The 17762-nt window shown below is 32.9% G+C and overlaps 1 protein-coding gene and 2 long non-coding RNA genes across 7 annotated transcripts in view; 2 read left to right on the top strand and 1 right to left on the bottom strand.

The window, feature by feature from the left end:
* LOC135132103 (lutropin-choriogonadotropic hormone receptor) overlaps positions 1 to 17762 on the top strand; it is a 320328-nt gene that overhangs the window by 62600 nt on the left and 239966 nt on the right. The gene's annotated exons all lie outside the window — the stretch shown is intronic.
* On the top strand, positions 12561 to 13714 carry LOC135132073 (uncharacterized). The gene is made up of 2 exons (XR_010280968.1): positions 12561 to 12959; positions 13022 to 13714. It is a non-coding gene; the product is annotated as an uncharacterized LOC135132073 (long non-coding RNA).
* On the bottom strand, positions 13311 to 14422 carry LOC135132061 (uncharacterized). 3 transcript variants are annotated; one of them, XR_010280967.1, is made up of 3 exons: positions 14156 to 14408; positions 13978 to 14098; positions 13311 to 13929 (listed from the first exon to the last, which is right to left on the bottom strand). It is a non-coding gene; the product is annotated as an uncharacterized LOC135132061 (long non-coding RNA). The 3 variants fall into 3 exon arrangements; XR_010280966.1 differs by having other exon boundaries at positions 13311 to 13493; positions 13540 to 13929; positions 13978 to 14405; XR_010280965.1 differs by having other exon boundaries at positions 13978 to 14422.

The following is a 17762-nucleotide window of genomic DNA, read 5'->3' as shown; positions in this document are numbered from 1 at the left end:
TGGCATATATAACAATCTTTTGCATTCGATCTTTTCAAAAATTTTAATATTATGCCACCAAGCGTAGAGTAACTTCCAAATTAAATGAAAAAAAATCTTGTTTCAACATTCTAGAACATCAAATAATGATAACTTTAAATTGACATTTTTTTAAAACATGCTGTAGTAAATTTAATGCTATGTAACTTGTAGAACATTTGTATATTTTAACATTTATTGATAAAAAAGCAATTCCGATGCTTATAAGTGGACATCCATTATGATAGGATCTGAGACAAAATGGAACAAGTCCAACGACTAACGCCTCTTTCATTCTACTATGTTTACATAAAAAGTAACTTAGCGAAAATGGCAGAGGTGTATATGCAATAAATTTAACACTGAAAACAAATGTTTGATGCTTATTGCATGTAGAATGGGTTTTGAACATAAACAGGCTAGTATACTATAGGATAAATAGATATTTTGAACAAAATGCTCTCGTTTGTTAGGTACCATAAAAATTGATAGGATAATTTGATGTCTTTCCCGTTTTTAAATGTCATAAAAATCACTCATAGTTAAAAATAAAACTGCCTGTATACGACAAAGTAATTTATGAAAATACTTTTAGTCTCATAAGTATCATAACTACTATCCATATTTTAACAAATTTTATTCGATTCTGGGACTCCACTTTGATCCTATGCGATCATTTAGTCTGATTTCATTATGGTACACCTTATTTTACTAAAAAAATAGATAATGCTTTAAGAGGTAGAAGAATTGTTGACCATAAAAGTTTTAATTACTATTTTATCTTTGATGAATGGAAACAGCCTGACAGAAATTGTAATATTTTTAGAAGGGTTATTTCTTTTGATACTTTTGCATATGAAGACATATTCAAACATAAAGTAATAAACTAAGTTATATACACGATCATTTGAACGCAGAAGTAAAATTGAAATTGGAAGTATGTTGGAGATCACCAGGAATTAACAGAAAATCTCGTAAGATTTTTTTTACAATGTATCTAAGTCTGTATTCACTTATGATTTATGAATTCGTTTTCGCAAACATTGACGTCCAAGATTTTCTGTCCACGACTGTATATTCATAAGCATTTACTTTTGTTAACTGTCGAGGTAATTCACAGAAGTGAATTCATTAAGTCGCAAAGGATTCATCGGACCAATTTACAATGCCACCGTAATTTCTAATTTTCTTTCCGTAATCGTATACTTAACGCTCATGTTCTAAAATTATGTGGTACATGTTTCTCCCGGGTGCGCTCTGTGTACTATAACGTAGTTTAAGGAGTTTCTTATAATTAGAGTAAGTGCTCCGAAAAATTAACCGGTTCCAGTGCCAATTTCGAGCCGGAAAGTGGAGCATGAAGAGCGTTGAGGAACGTTCTACTTGATTAGGACAGGCAACTTATTCCTTGCAGCAAACTTGAGATTAATTCCTCGCCATCTTATCGTGTGCTAGACGCAAAGTGGCGAGATTGATTAATGCGCTTTGTTGTCTTCTGTGTGCTTCTATATAACAAATTGACCAAGATGCTATCAAGTAGCACAAACTACAAATGCTCTTAATAACCGTAGAAAAACATGGTTTTCAAAAGTGGCAAACTATATATGATTTTATTTACGTTTAAATTTTGTCAGATTTAGGCTAACGAAATGTATGTATTTACAACTTTTTTAATTTTTTCAAAACAGAGAAAGCACAAAATAAATAGAAAAAAATAATATTTTGCATACATAACAGAGACACTCGTTCAGTGAATTATAATGTAAACTATCTGGATCGTTTACTATAATAGCCTTATTTAACTTTTATAATCTTTAAAGCGTTCAATAAATTTACTGATACTAACACAACCCCAGTAAAAACTTTTTTGTATTGGTAAGGTATTTTTTTCTTGTCATTGTCTATGACCTGTAGTTCTCTGTTTTACTATTTCTTCTATCAATTCAGCTTTATGTGCAACAATAGAACTGGTATTGTTTTTTTAGTGAATTATGTCAAAATGACAGTCTTTTATATGAATAAGGAACAAAATGATTTAAAGTTAATAGAAAAAATATTTGTCGACACGTTGCTCCAATCACGTTGACATTATCTAGGCAACTAAGTTTACATTTGTCGAGATAATGCCAACGTGGTTGGCGAAACGCGTCGACTAATATGTTTTGTGTGTTTTCTGTCTTGGGATAAACGTTATATAAACATTGCAACACATTAAGCCTGTAGTTAATTACCTACTCCCACTTCCGCCAGACCGTCGGGAACAAGTCGCATTAATGTGGTTCCGATTAGGACACACCCAATGGTGCCTGTTAAACCGCATCCCCCCAGCTACTTGCCAGCAATGTGGTTGCAGACAAACTGTGAAGCATCTCATCTGCGATTGTTCCTACTGGCAACCCCAAAAGCCATTTTTAGGTATCTTCCAACCTCGTCGAAGCTCTAGGAAGTACCATCCCGAAATTAGACAACACCCTTTCGTTCCATAAACCTATACATCTGTTTGAGTGGATTTAGTCTGTTTTTAACACTGTGTATGCTACTTTGTGATGTAAGGTGGCTAATGACCTAGTTGTCGATGCGACTAAATATAGTAATAAAAAAATATATTATCACGCACCGAGTGATCAATAAGATTCCTTCCTCAATAGAATTTCTCAACTCTCAACAAATTTCAAACTAATATCACCTATCACTAATCGCCTATCAACTAATTAAAATGAAATACATTGATTTTCCAAGAATACGAAACCACAGGGCGTTTTCCTTTATTTAACTTAACATCATAATGCTTTACCGCATTTACTTACGTACTCTGTTCCTCCTGCAGCAGTCGTAACAGACAGTCTTTTTGATAATAAGTAATAATGCTACAAATATTCCAATCATCGTCTTGTAAAAGGCAATGCGAATTAGAAATATGACATAATAATATAATACAACACCATTAAGAATGAAGAGAAGTGGATTCAAATTTGGACCTTGAGGCACACCTAAAGATTGTCGTAAATAGTTAACACAGTTACAATTACTGTAGACTACGTTCAACTTTCTGTTCTGTAAATGCGAACTAAATCAAGATAATGCGGGAGTAGGCAAGCCAAAATGATGTAGTTTACACAGAAGTTTATTATGATTTATACGACCTAAGCTAGTGTTTTAAGTATGTCTGTGCAATTTACGTCGACCTGTTTATTACCATCCAAATAGTGTCACAATAACTGTATAATACAAGTGAGCACTGCTAGCAGCCACGTTGGTCGACAATATACTTTTTTGTTAGGGTAGGAGAGGTGCAGCTATAATATAGTACACTATAAAACACAAAGTTGTTAAACTGGAAATGCTACTACTAAATGTATGTTTTAGTTAACTTTACTTTTCATAGTCAAAGGGTAATTCTCTATTAAAGAAATCTCAGTGTTCCGGTCTATGCTGTGAATGGTGACATTTGAATGGTTAACAGCTCTTGAGTGTCAAATTTTGACACTCAAGAGCGGATACAGGATTTCGTTTAGGGGGGGGCAATTTTTGTGAGATTTTACCTGTCTCCCAGATATTCTTTCTAAATCAAAAAATTTACAAAATTTTAACTAGTATACTCTTTTTCACATAACATGGGTGACATTTGGTTGTTTTCGTTACACGTATAGTGTACAGTAGAACCTCGATAATCCGAATTAATTGGGAAAAAGGTGTGTTCGGATTAACGATTTGTTCGGATCGGCGATTTTCCCAAAAATCTGTAAGGAAATTGAATAACAACTTCATACACAGTTGAAAACAAACTTCAAGAAATAAACCTTAATTTTATTAAACAAAATTAAAGAATTCTTAAGCAACATTGGATAATAGATACATTCTAAAAAAATATTACTCCATGACCATAAACACGCTATCTTTTTGGAATCAACACGCCGGGATCTATACCCTGAAATTTTTCAGAATTTTTAGACGAATTTTTCAAAAATGAAATTTTCCATTATGTATTCTCGACGATTTTCGAAATTTAACTAAATACATTTTCTTGTAGATTTTTGGCCTCAGAAGTCATTTCTGGCTTCATTTCTTCGATAACTTAAACCATTTTTCCAGATTCGACCAGTTAAAATACTTACGGCAATTTTTAAAAATTTCGAAAAATCCGAATTTCACACCGAATTTTCGAAAATATTGCTCAGTTACCATTAACATGCTATATTTTTGGAATCAGCACGTCGGGATATACATATATCCTCGAATTTTTTCAGAATTTTTAGGAAACATTTTCAAAAATGAAATGTTCCTCATGCAAATTTTGACCTATTTTCGACGATTTTCGAAATTTAGCTACCTAAATAGCTTTTCTTGTAGATTTCGGGCCTCATTTCTTCGATAACTTCAACCTTTTTTCCAGAATTAGTTTATTAATTCAGTGCATTGAAATATGGCAATTTTTAAAAATTTCAGAATATTCCATACAACATATGTAAAAAGATCTTGCGTCATTTTTGCAAGTAGATGCGTGTTTCCAAGTTCAGTTCGGATTGCAGAGTTTTTGTTCGGATTAATGAAGCATCGACTTCAAATAGCCTCTGTTCGGATTACCGGATGTTCGGATAATCGTGAATTCGGATAATAGAGGTTGTAGGTACTGTATTTACAAAATGAAATGCGATTTCAAAATTTTGAAATTGGTCAAAATAAAGTACCTCGGTCGTGTGTCAGGGGGGGGCAATTGCACCCATTGCCCCCCCCCCCTGGATCCGCGCCTGTGTCAAAATGATTATTATTATTTTCAACCACGGTCCCCAACTGTGAATTTAGTCAAGAGACAGAAGAATTTATATTTTAAAGTAGCGTTTCGAATGTACGTAGTTTTAATAATAAACAATATGTCGGTACCTATTTTTTGTCCACAAATTTCTTGTCAATAATTTTTATGACTATTTTAGGTTACTTAACAAGTTAGAAATGCAATATCTTGAATAATGAATCTACGTGTTAAAATAATAATTTCAATTTAATTAATAATGTTACGTACAAAATCTCGCTACAAAAAATAGCGTGTACGTACCATATGGCTATAAAATGTTTCTGTGACTGTTCATATTGCTTTGAAAACGACCATTCTCTGGTGCAGCTATTTCTCCACAATATAAATTTTTGTAGTTGTAAAGTGTTAGTGTATAACTATTTAGAAATTAATTTTACCGTATATGACAAATAGTAAGACATAACGTGTCTTTAAAAATTTTTAAAATTCTAGAAAAATTGAAATTGGAATAAAACTTGGATTGAATGAAAAAGTTATATTTCACAAAGATGTGAAACGCCAATGTATAGGAATTCTGGGGGCTTGAACAAAGTGGCAATATCCAATACACAAATATCTTAAAATGCATTGCTTATACGCTTTGTGTACTGACTGCTAAATAAAAGTGAAATGAATTTTAGAGTAATTCGTTTTAGTTGTACTTTAAAGTATGTCAGTAGAATTCAGTGGCGGGTCATGACGTTTCGAAATAGGGGGACACAATTTGAATGATGAGTTAAATATGAAGATATAAAACAAGCTGTTATTACCAATTAATAGACGAAATTGTTTGACTGATATAAATACAAAATACATTCAATAAAAGTAAAAAGTAGTTGTCTACATACCTTTTTTAACTTAATACTGAGGAGAGACGCAAAACGAAACAATTTATTATTTATTTTTTTCACAACCGCATATCCACGAAAATTTATCATACGCGTTACGTCTATTAAGATACCTCTGAAACTTTTTCGTTTTGCCATGAACACGTTTTTTGTTAATAAATCGGGGTGGCACTCTATATTTTTCACTAAAATTTTACTGTTGTAAGGCAGAGGACGATTTTTTATTAGCTGTTCAACTGAATTTATTATTTTTATTTAAAATCAAGCAATTTGCATAGACCTCTGTCCGATCGCCTAACATAATAAATTTACTGCTAGCGATCACTGTTCGAGCCCTGCTCGAACCCGATTCCAGCCAAATGCAGCGACTAGACGCACGGTTTCCATGACAACGGTGTAAACAAAACGTCTAAATGAGTCATGGTTTGATCTCTGCTTTTATTAGCACTTCACCAGTAGCATATCATAAACTTGCGAGCATTAAAATCGGGCCACTATTCGAATATTGCGTATAGCGTGTTTGGACTGGCCAGCACGTAGCCCGCTATGTCCAGTGTGTTTCTAGCACCAGCCGCCCCTGGTAGAATTATATCTTCAATTTTTTTTTCATCTTTGTTTAAATAAGATAAGAAGGTCAGGTAATCAAAGAAACATTATTTACCAAAGTTTCTTGTTGTTTAGGAATTCTCTTGTAAAAATATCCCTTCAATATTGTTACTGACAGCTGCCTACTAACTTATATTATATAAAACAATACATACATGCAAAATATGTATTTTACTGTTACCCGGCTTAATCACATCTTTTAATTTATAACACAAGGTATTGCTGAGATATTGTTAATGAAAGAATTGTTGTCCTGCATTTCTAACGATATTTCTAGGAGCATTAAGAGTGTTCTGTACACAAACAATAATAATAATGTTTATGATTATTTTCATGATCTTATTATACAGACAAATATATTAAATTTTTTCGTTTACATAAAATTCATATTATATTTACATTTTTAACTTTATTATAAACATCAAAGGAATCATTAATTTAACTTTGTACAAAATATTTAGGATGTTGCCAACTTGTGGCCAACTATTTTGTAGTACTTAAAATATTACAGATGCTTGGATACCCGCAACTTGCCTTTTTGAGTTTTTGTAATTTAAGCTTCGGTTGTGTATGTTTTGTAATATTCAACTGTTCTTTGAAATGGATTGACCATGTCACTGTATCATACTAAATAAAATTAGGTGCATTTGAATTTTCTACATTCAAAACTTCACAAAAATCTTAGATTCGAATTTCTTTACAGAGAAATCCGATTTGCAGCAGTGCAAACCAAACATCATTTTAGTTAGTACTAGTCATTACAATGATATGAAACAAAGTGGCAGTTGGTACAATGCACATTTATACAGATTTTGTTTTCTAAGTATAACTACAATACAGGGTTAGTCACGAGAGAATTACTTCTGAAAATTATTTTTACGCAACCCAAAATACGAATACCATGTACCATTTGATACTAACTGAATTTAAAATGAAATGCTTAATCCATGATTGCTTTGAGTTTGGCAATCTCATTTTGACAATTGTGGAAAATGAGGTTACGCGAGTGTCCATGGTGGTACCGCAGGCAGTCGGAAATCTCCTCCGGCGCGGCTAATAAATTTGTCAGTGTGCCTCTTGATCTTTTACAACCGATTAATCACGAGAAAATTATTTCTAAAAATTCCTTTTACGGCATTTTATTCAAAGGTTACAACAAAAACTCAAACAAGTAAGTAAATAATTTAACTACTAATCTGTTGAAAATGTTGGGCATTTTGGGGGGATGATACGGCTTTTTTGTAAATGGATGGCCGAAGAAGTCCAGAGGTTGCAAATTTGCACTTCGAAGAGGCTCTAGGTGACGCAGAGATGGCGTATTAACACATGCACATTAGCGGCGAACAACATTGGTAGAGCACTTACGGCTTCAGTATAGCCCAGATTGATCTGACTGTATGTCGTCGATCCAATGGGGCTCTAGAGGAGAGTCAACGATGAAAAAAAATGTTAAAAATTAATTAACGTCAAAGTGACACTGCCAAAGTCAAAGCAATCATGGATTAGGCATTTCATTTTAAATTTAGATAATATCAAGTGGTACAGGGTATTAGTATTTTGGGTTGCGTAAAAATTATTTTCAGAAGTAATTCTCTCGTGACTAACCCTGTATATCTAACATTGTGTGGTCGGGCAAACCTACATAGTTTAGTAGATACCACTGTGAAATCGAAAATATTTAGGTTTAATATTTTAATATTCTGTTTTTTAAATTTATTAAACACAATGTCGTGGCATTAAACAGTTTCAGACTGCTTTTATGTACGAGTATGGTAATAACGGTTCAACATTTACCGAGTCTATCTACATTTTCATTGTTTGTTTCTGAACTATTTAACACCTTATTTAACTCGTCCACAGAAAAATTATTGCTTCGGAAGTAATTCTGTTCCATTTCACTTATTGCTACTTCTCAATAAATTCGAAGAACGAAGCGTTTAAACTTTAAACGAATGTATTGTACTAGATTTTTGAACATGTACTTCAAAGAAATATTGCTTGCTTTTTTACACGTTATTAGCGATATGTCATAAGTCCTAAGTACATATAAAACATTAGGTTAAAACGAAGGATCATGTTGTGTTTACGTCACGTCAGTGTGAAATCAGTGATGATGAATAATCCAATTACATTGTGCTAGAGATTTCTTAACATTATAGTTCATCGAAAAACCAAGCGTATCTTGTGGACATTTACATAACAATTCTATGGTGTCTTCTAACGTAAATACTTTCCTGGCAATCTGTAAGTGCTGTTTTTACATGTGAGTTTCTTTATTTTTACAATCACAAGTATGTAATACCAACTTTCAGAATAGCTATAAAATACTGCTAACATCACGTAAGTTTATGTAGGGGCATTGCCAAAATCTGTAAACAACAATATCTATTGGCTGTAGTTTGTTCTATTCTTTGTCACGCGCCAAATAAAGAATAACTCGCTTTTATAGTGTGCATACTACCCGAAAGAAAACTGTTTTACGCTCAAACTTCTCAAACTTTGATCATTGAAAAAATTATTTGGCGCCTTTCTTGTTGCAGTCACCTTCTATTTATACTCAACTTCGGTCTCATTCCACAAATCCGTGTGATCTCTTCTTATCTCATATTCTGCACATCGCGCGGTTTAGTGGCACGATTTAAGAGTTTTTTTTTTCGAGATTTTCCGCCGGTTAAATTAATAAATCTGGAGCGCATGATGTAACACTGCGTGACTTTATAGTTTACCAAACACGATTTAAACAGGGGAGTTTGTGTTAACCCAATTTTGTAATTATTGTTATTACGGCTAGCCGGTCTTGAAGACGATTATTAAACTGTTAAGTACCTGCAATGAACTTTTTGTTTGTGCTGCGCGTTATTGTGGTCAGAGCTTTCTACACTTTTCATATTTGTGATTTTAATGAAGAGAGGGTTTAATCAATGTTGTACGGATAATAAATCATGTGATGAGAGTTGTTGGGTTCAATTAGGGGCGAATACTTTAAACAGGAGCGAGTAAATGAGCTGAAGTGATTCAGATCTCCTCAGCGGATAAGTGAGTTTTAAAGGCACTGATTATTGAATCACACACTGATATCAAAATGTACTGTTCTAACCGCTGCTAGCACTGATAACTTTTTGACACACTAGTGTGAGCTGTAATAATGGTTATAGATTATCGAATTACTGGAACATGGTTGCTGATTCCTTCTTTCAGATTAGAGTTATACACTACTACAAGACACATGATTATAGATAAGTACTGCAAGTTCACAACAAGGTCGTAATAATAAAAAAAAATATACATATACAAAAACAAAAAATAAAAAATAAAGTAAAATACACCGATTTTATGTTTTCAAAGGAAACATAGTTTATTTTTAAACATACAAATTATCTATGTAACTGAAAAACGGTGTTTGTAGCTAGTAGTAAGCAACTAAAAAGTTTGAAGTCAAAGTCAATTTTTCTCAACACAGAAGCACATTTTAACTCTCAAGTTTTCAGTAAAAGTGGCTTTAGGCAGTTGTAAGTAAAATTGACCATAATATTCGAAACTTTATAATAATCATTTTCAGAACACTGAATATTGTTGATACAACTTGATGATGAGCTATAAACTGGTTTTTGTTGTTAACTTGGTTATTACTGTATGAACATTTATTTATAAGAAACACGTGATCAACTTTTTGCATTTGTAGTCATAAAAAATAAAGCAATTGATATCTACTTCCGCTCGTAATCATATGTAATATCCAAAAAATTATTCATTCCAATCTTGAGATTGCAGTTATAATGGAAAATTGTTTGACATCTGCCATTTGTTGAATGAAGTGATGTTAATTAAGCATGCCATAAACAAAGTACACTGTACAACAGTCATATTGGTGTCTATGCCTCCGCGGATGTTAATTGTGATGTAATGGATTTCAGTACCATCATTTAAGTTTCAAGTAAACTCACGACTTGGCATGTAGGTATTCCCTGTATGCTTTGGTGCGAGATACATCTCTAATTGTGCGTTTCGTTGCGTTTGCTAAATTTCTAAACAGCGCTAATATGTCTAACGAGTAACGATCTGTCGACACTGCCACCTACAGTAAACAAGCGTCTTTGATGTGGCAGCAAGTTACATCCATCATTTAGTCTTCAGAACATCCAGCGCCCGTTCGTAAGATGGGCAGTAGAAATCCAATAATGAGATTGAAGACCTTGGCACAGATTGATTCTTCAAATATAGTAAAAAAAATCATCTGGCAATGAACCCTCTTGAACTTTCCGCATTTTTTTCTACTTCTCAAATAAAATAAAAGTGTACAGAGTAAAACTCGTTATGTTATCCATTTTTATTGAATCATAAATTATTTATAAACCCGATTTTTTATTGAAGCCGTAATTCCGTGAAATCTGTGGGTGGATGTTCTATCTGTTAAGATGCGAATTTCGATAATGTGGATCAATAACATTTAATTTGTGGCAATAATTTTTAAATCAATTGTAAACAAGCTTATTTGCTTCGATTTTAAGTTAACACTAGATTATTGTATCAATCAGTATGTATTTACAATTCAAATTTTCATTTTGGTTTCGATACATTTTTAAGCGGATGTTATCGCAATTTATGTTAATTTTATCCCTTGTTTGATCAACTTTGTTACTATTAAGCTCATTCGATTATTAATTATGTAATTTTTGGAATGTTCAGTTCACGAGTTTCTCATCATCAACACCACTCGCATTATTCTGAAATTAATTACAATTGGTTGTACTATGTACTTGATATATCTATTAAATACGAACACACCTGACCATTGTTATTAGAGTTGTACTTGGAGGTTTGATTTACTGCTCACCGAGAGTTTATCGGTGCTACTCAGTAATTATTGTTATTTATTAACATAGATTTTATTAATTGACCACTCGCCTCCACTGTTATTAACGTAAACACCCACTTTCTTTAAACGGTGGTATTAATTATGTTTATACATTTTTAGAACATGGGGAATTTGCTTTAGATTCAATTTTCAATACGTTTCTTACCGGTTTTGTTTTCTTCCAGGGCTTTTACTAGAAGAATTTATTAATTTAATAGTCTTTGACAATTTAACACAGAAGACTACTGAAAGTAGTTATTAGTGTTATTACTTTTATATGTATGAATGTGACTCGCCTGGTGTGGTTTTGCATTTTGTCTCTAGTGAAATCATGGTTCACGTAACAATATGGATTGCATTTTAACTGCCACTAACTAATTTAAAACACGCCGTTCACTGCATCATGTTCTTTATGTAGTGTTAGAATTATGAACATCATCGACTATACATTTCTCAAACCAGTTGATATATAGGCTGTTTACTAAACATGCTGCAAAAATTCAGGAGATTATTCCTTAGGGTATTTTAAGATTTTTTTTGTATATGGGTGATTTTCGGAAAGTTACTTTGTTTCGAAGATACAGACCGATAACAGCTTTTCGAAAAAAAAAACAATGCTTTATTCAAAAATTCTTGATCTACAAAACCTGCTGGAAATGAGGACCACCACCTAAGTTACATCAAATCTTCTAATCATTGACTACCAAACTATTGAAAGATATTGGGTTGTTTCTTATTGCATTGCATTGTATTGCATATACCTCTTAATGAATCCGATTTTTGAAATCTCCATTTTCCATAAATAAATCCTATCTAAATTGTGCAAAATATGATGAGTCTATACTTGTGATGTATCATTCCATTAATATTTTAATATTTTTTAAATTTGCATGAATAGATTAATTTATTTTATTGATTAAATCAAGAACGGCTCACTCCATTTTTCTCAAAAATTTTTTTGATGGAGGGAATATAAAACGTTATTATTAGTATTACTGCACCAATCAAAGTTGAAACAGGCGCGTAGCATGCTTATTGTACTTTAGCATTACATATTTATATATGTTTTTTCACTACTAGCCTCAGAAGACTTCATTATATATCGTGTTTGATGCTTGAGAAATTACTGTTCTCCACCTTACCCAATAATGGATTTTTCTCTCCTACTAGTAGATAATGAAAATAATTGACAGTATTGCCATGGTTACCTTAGAATGTCGTAGTTGAGGTGTTTACTTGACATTAAGCTGCCACATTTTATACATTGTTTATTAATGACAGATGATGTAGAACTGGGAAGCTGAAATTTCTTGCGAAATCTTAAATTTGCCGCCTGGACCACACTCCAGCAAGAATGCCACCAGAGCAATCATGAAAAATCTATTGCAGTTATTCTTACGAGCACGCGACATTTTTAACCTCTAATTTGTGTACAGTTAAATCCATAAGGTTGTAACCACTCGTTAAATTGTAAGGTTGGCATTACAGCCAATGGTGTTTTTCACATGAACAGATTGGTAGCGGCGCATATGTCAAAATTTGACAATTACGCACGAGAGAGTTTTATTTAAATATCTCACAGTTTGTTATTAAACCATACCATTGAAAAATGGTACCGACACGGCATATTGTGGTAAATAAGCAGATGAAAATGGCACTTGCCAACTGCCACAATGAATTGAAACTTGCTTATCCCCAAGCATCCTCCCGAGAACTTGAATTCAAGCTTGTAAAAATCTTTTCAGTATGTAGTTATTCTTATACCATGGAAAGAGAGTACTATACTATGAGAGTAACGTATCGACATTCGGAACTTTTTTCATGTTATTACAACATGGTGGTATGTCGAAGGACTTTTAGTTTTAACTATCTCAAGTTGAAAGTGTGTATCTCGCTTTTTAGTACAACATTGTCTTTTCAAGTTTTATACCCACTCTTTATATCCTACACAATACAACTAAATGTCCCTCATTAAATTCAAGCACTGCATACTTTCCCTGTAAACTTATCATTAATTCCTATCCTTTCCATAGTGTTCTCGATGTCAAGCCCACAAAATTATAACCCAACACCAATCTGGAGAACCGTTACAAGAAGCAAAGTGGAAACCAAAACAAAAATCGCAGTGGTATTCAAATTTGGAATTTAAAGAAGATCTAACCTACCGTATATTTGACAAAAACAAAAAAAATGAGTTTTTTACTCTTCAGGATTTGTTTATTTTTGCGAAAGAACATCCAGAATATACAGCAAGTTTAAATACTTTACGTTGAGTATTAAAATCCATGGGATTCAGATTTAAGAAAGTTAACAACAGAAAAATAATTGCTTTTTGGTTATTTGGTCTATGTGTTCCCAATGTTTCTAACCACTCCTGTAACAGTAAGTTTAAATAAGCCGTCAAATTATTTTCAACATACCTATTATTTTAGCCTCTGAATTTTGTGAAGTTACATTTTGTTCATTATTACCACTAAAATCGTCAGGACGGAGGAGCATAGCCAGACCTATCGCCTTCAACCAAATCCCTTGTACATTTTGTAAATAATAAGTAGTACCAAATATTAGAGTTATTAAACATAACATTAAAGACTTGTTGGTGTCCCATTTTTTTGATGAAAAATTGGTCATCCATTGCAACTAATTAAGGTGATCTACCCATTATAGACAATTTTGGTGTTGCTCGCGAGATTGATCATTTCAGTCGAGAGAGCTGATCCTTCGAGTCATAGTTAGCCACACATATAATTATCACGTATACTCATGTACAATAATTTAAACAAATTCTGAATATCTCAGTTATTCCCCATCTGTAAAGTAATTTTTATGAAGCAGTAACAATAAATAAATCAATTCACCTTGTTTTTTTACCAGCCCAATATTTGATTTCATTCGTGACCACAATATTTTTGGGTTCATTTTATCGTAATTCGTAAACGTATCGACTGCAAGTCTAAATTACAGCAGGTGGCATTCTTTCTACAGATGAAAGATAAAACACGTTTCTATTTATCGTTGCTCTTGTATTATAATTACCATGAAGACTCAGGTTATCCTGTTTTTATTGAAAATTGTTTATCAGTTTTTACAATATTGCGACAAGTTACAATGATAATTATGAAATAACCTGTGCAGGAGTGCAAGAATTGCAGTGAAGTCGAACGTAATCATGTGTCGCGAATACATGAATGAACTGACATTATATTGACAGGTCACCAAATATGTCACCAGGTTATTAAAAGACAGATTTACACTGAATAATTTTTAAAAATTTACACTAGGGAGTGGTTACAACCTTATGGATTTGAGTTTAATCTGTTAAGAAGTAGTATTTTTATAATAAATAATGAAAATGTTAATGTAGAAATAATATTGTGTTATTCGAAAGACAAATGTTTATTAAAAAATTGAGAATAATAAGTATTAACAACAAAGTAACTAAAGATTAACACCTCAACTATAATTATTTGAAATAATAGTTAATTGTGCAGTTGTGGCACGTCATATTGATTCCCGATGTATTGCGATTGGAGGTAAAGTTCTCCACCGGTATAGTTATTTCACTGTTTGTAGCAGCATGTGTGGAAGTAGATGGCATTTCACTACACACTTCTTCACTCCTCTCACATAAAATATTGGAAGAGCTAGGAGCAGGTAGGTTAATGTGATGAGGTGTTCCCTGAATTATATTTGCAATTCTTCTTTTGTCAGTGAGAGACTCCTCAACATACCCTTCAGCAACCATTGAGCTTTTCCAGCCCCCATGGCGTTTGAGTGATAATATGTCCCCACCCATATCAGCCAAAATAGTCGCTGATGTTCGCCTCAATGTATGGCCAGTAAATTCGTCGACATTTGGCAGTTGTAGGTATTGAGCTATTTTATAAGGTGTCTTGCTTATCGTATTATGCCCCATGTTTTGTCTAGTCGGTTTTCCACCTCTAAACCCAATGAAAAGCCTTGCCATATCAGGAGACGGCCTTTTTGTCAAGTATTTTTTAACCACATCAATCCAGGTGGGCTCCATAATGACAAATTTTCGAGAAGATTTTGTTTTTGTTTGAGGGATATTTATGACTATCATATCCTCTCGTGTATCTACATCTGTCATTTTCATGTTGCAGAGCTCATCTGTCCGACAAGCTCCTGCAATTCCTATAATGAGAATAACCTGGAAGCAAATGTAATTTGGCGTTTTTTAAAATCTCATTGTCAATTAACAGAATTACCTTAGACGAAAGAAAAATTTCATCAGGTGCTTCTAAAATAAATTTTGTGATTTGATGCTTCTCAAAAACAGCCGCCTTTTTGGGTGTGTAGGAATCATTTTTGCGTTTGAGAAAAGCAATTACTTTATAATATTTTGAAATATCCACATTTTCTTTTAATTTAAGAGTTTGTTTTAACATAGAAAATGTGGCCCATAGACTGGAAGCTTTTTTGTTTTTAGCTTTTTCTTCCATATAAACAAGAAGGACATTTTCTGACACTTTGGCCACTTTTTTAATTTTGCACCAATCTTTGAATTGTGCGTAAACTTTTAAGTAGAACTCTTTTGATTTTTGTGGCAGTAATTGATCACACTGCACGTTACTTGCTTCTTTTCGGATTTCTGGCGGGGTGCACACACTAGTATCTTCGTCGCTAGTCGACATTTTGCTCTTTATTAAGATTTTTGGTTTAATGTCATTTTTATTCATTTGTTTTCACAGGCTATTTGATTTTCATGGATATCTTAAATTCGTTCTGACTTTTATACATTGTCATTAAAGAAAAGTTAAACAAATGTGCTAGTAGTGAAAAAAATAATATATAAACCACGGGAGAGAACCATTTTATAGCCTCGCTTTCATTATTACCCTCGACGCTACGCGTCTCGGGTATAATTCAGCTCGGCTATAAAAATTGTTTTCTCTCCCTTGGTATATAATTACTATTATCCAACACCTCTATATTATTGTGTCATAACTATGGTGATTTCAATTAAATTAGATGGGTCATAACTCACCAACGAGATTAACGTTAACTCACTAGTAAAATTAAAATATGCGTACTCAGGGGTATATGTTTTGTTATAATTTATAGAAATGTCAGCTAATTGTCATTCCAAAATGTCAAATTTATAGTTATGTTAAATCAGTTTTTGAGGTGTTGGATAAAGTTTTGTATGCCACGCATGTGTTCAATACAGGAATCACTTGAGAAACGTACCCACTCGGGGACTCCGTCCTCTCGTGGGTTACTTGTTTCTCGTGTGACTTATTTGTAACTGAACACACTTGTACCATTATTATTTCAACTTATAGGGGTTCTCATAAAAATCTAAAATCCGCAAAATCAAATTTTATAATTTTTCGAAAATGCTGGATATGTTTAATTGTACTTCAGGAGCGAGGGAAGTTCTGTCAAAACAACTTTCGACCAGTTTTTTTCATTTTAACCTCTGATACAAAATAGAGATATGCGAAAATCAGAGATGTTTTAACGCTCCTTCAAAAAAAAAAACGAGATATTTATATAAATGTTGCCCACAGATGCTGCACGTTGTAACCGTTAAACAGATTTATAGATTTTCACCGGGGATTAATTAGATTTATTAAACATATGTTCAATAGTGGAAAACAATTTGTTTACATTTATAAATTTCACGTACATACACACATTTCGTTTCTCAAAAATGAGGTAGTTATATTGTCTCGACATTTTCACTTTTGTTGATTATATAGCCAAGAGTGTAGGTCTAAACTGATTTATAAATGAGATTCTGGTACAGTAACTAATCATAAAACAATCCCAAGTTTCCATTTTTATTGAACAAGCATCGCATTTATTCTAAATTTATCTACCTAAATATTATTACTGTTTGTTAAACGAGAGTAGTATTATTTTTTAACATGAGGATACTTACGAAGAGTAAATAAAAGAAAATGTACATTCCAGATGTTTCTAGTGCCACCCAGTATGCTAAGTTCAAATTAAAGGTTTAACTCGAACTACAACATTATTTAACCGTTATCAAAATTTATGTACACTGAGAAAAAGTTCATGTTTTGTTGTTTTAAATACAGAATACAGGTGTTCCAAATAAAATTATGCTTTGGGAACTGATGAAATTGAATTGAAATTCTGTAAACGCGATTGCTTTTGGCTTCAAAGGGACGCTTTATTTAGTAGATTGCAAATATGTATGTATGGCGCTGGAGTCACGACGCAAACTTATATTTTTTTTATTAGAAGGGATTTTGTTAGATCAGTTGATAAAAAAGTAAATAAAATTTACAAATAAGTATTAAAAAAATGGTAGGCATTTAAGCATATATTCAAATTGTTGTTCCTCACTCAAAGTGCAAGAATTGTTATTATTTAATTTATTTATTTAATACATACTTTCTAAACTAGCAACTCACAACTCCCGATTAATTCTTTAAAGCATGGGGGACAGTCGTGCCTCATTAGTAGAGATAGGCAAAATTTTTCGAAGTGCTCGATGCAGCGATGGACGCAGCGAAACAATATTGCGCGCTACTGAAGTAAAGTGGTGGGAGTCGCATCGACTCTACTCATTTGGCAAGCACGAGAATCGAGTGCTGCTGTTCCTTGTCTTGAATACTTCTCTAATAACTTGAAACTGTCCTGCGTTCCG

Source organism: Zophobas morio, unplaced genomic scaffold, assembly GCF_036711695.1.
Source record: "Zophobas morio isolate AGI-343-1 ecotype UQ-CSIRO unplaced genomic scaffold, CSIRO_AGI_Zmor_V1 ptg000002l, whole genome shotgun sequence".
NCBI classification, from domain to species: Eukaryota; Metazoa; Arthropoda; class Insecta; order Coleoptera; family Tenebrionidae; genus Zophobas; species Zophobas morio.
The sequence above is the reverse complement of the archived record's forward strand: the minus strand, read 5'-3'. Positions and strand labels throughout refer to the sequence as shown.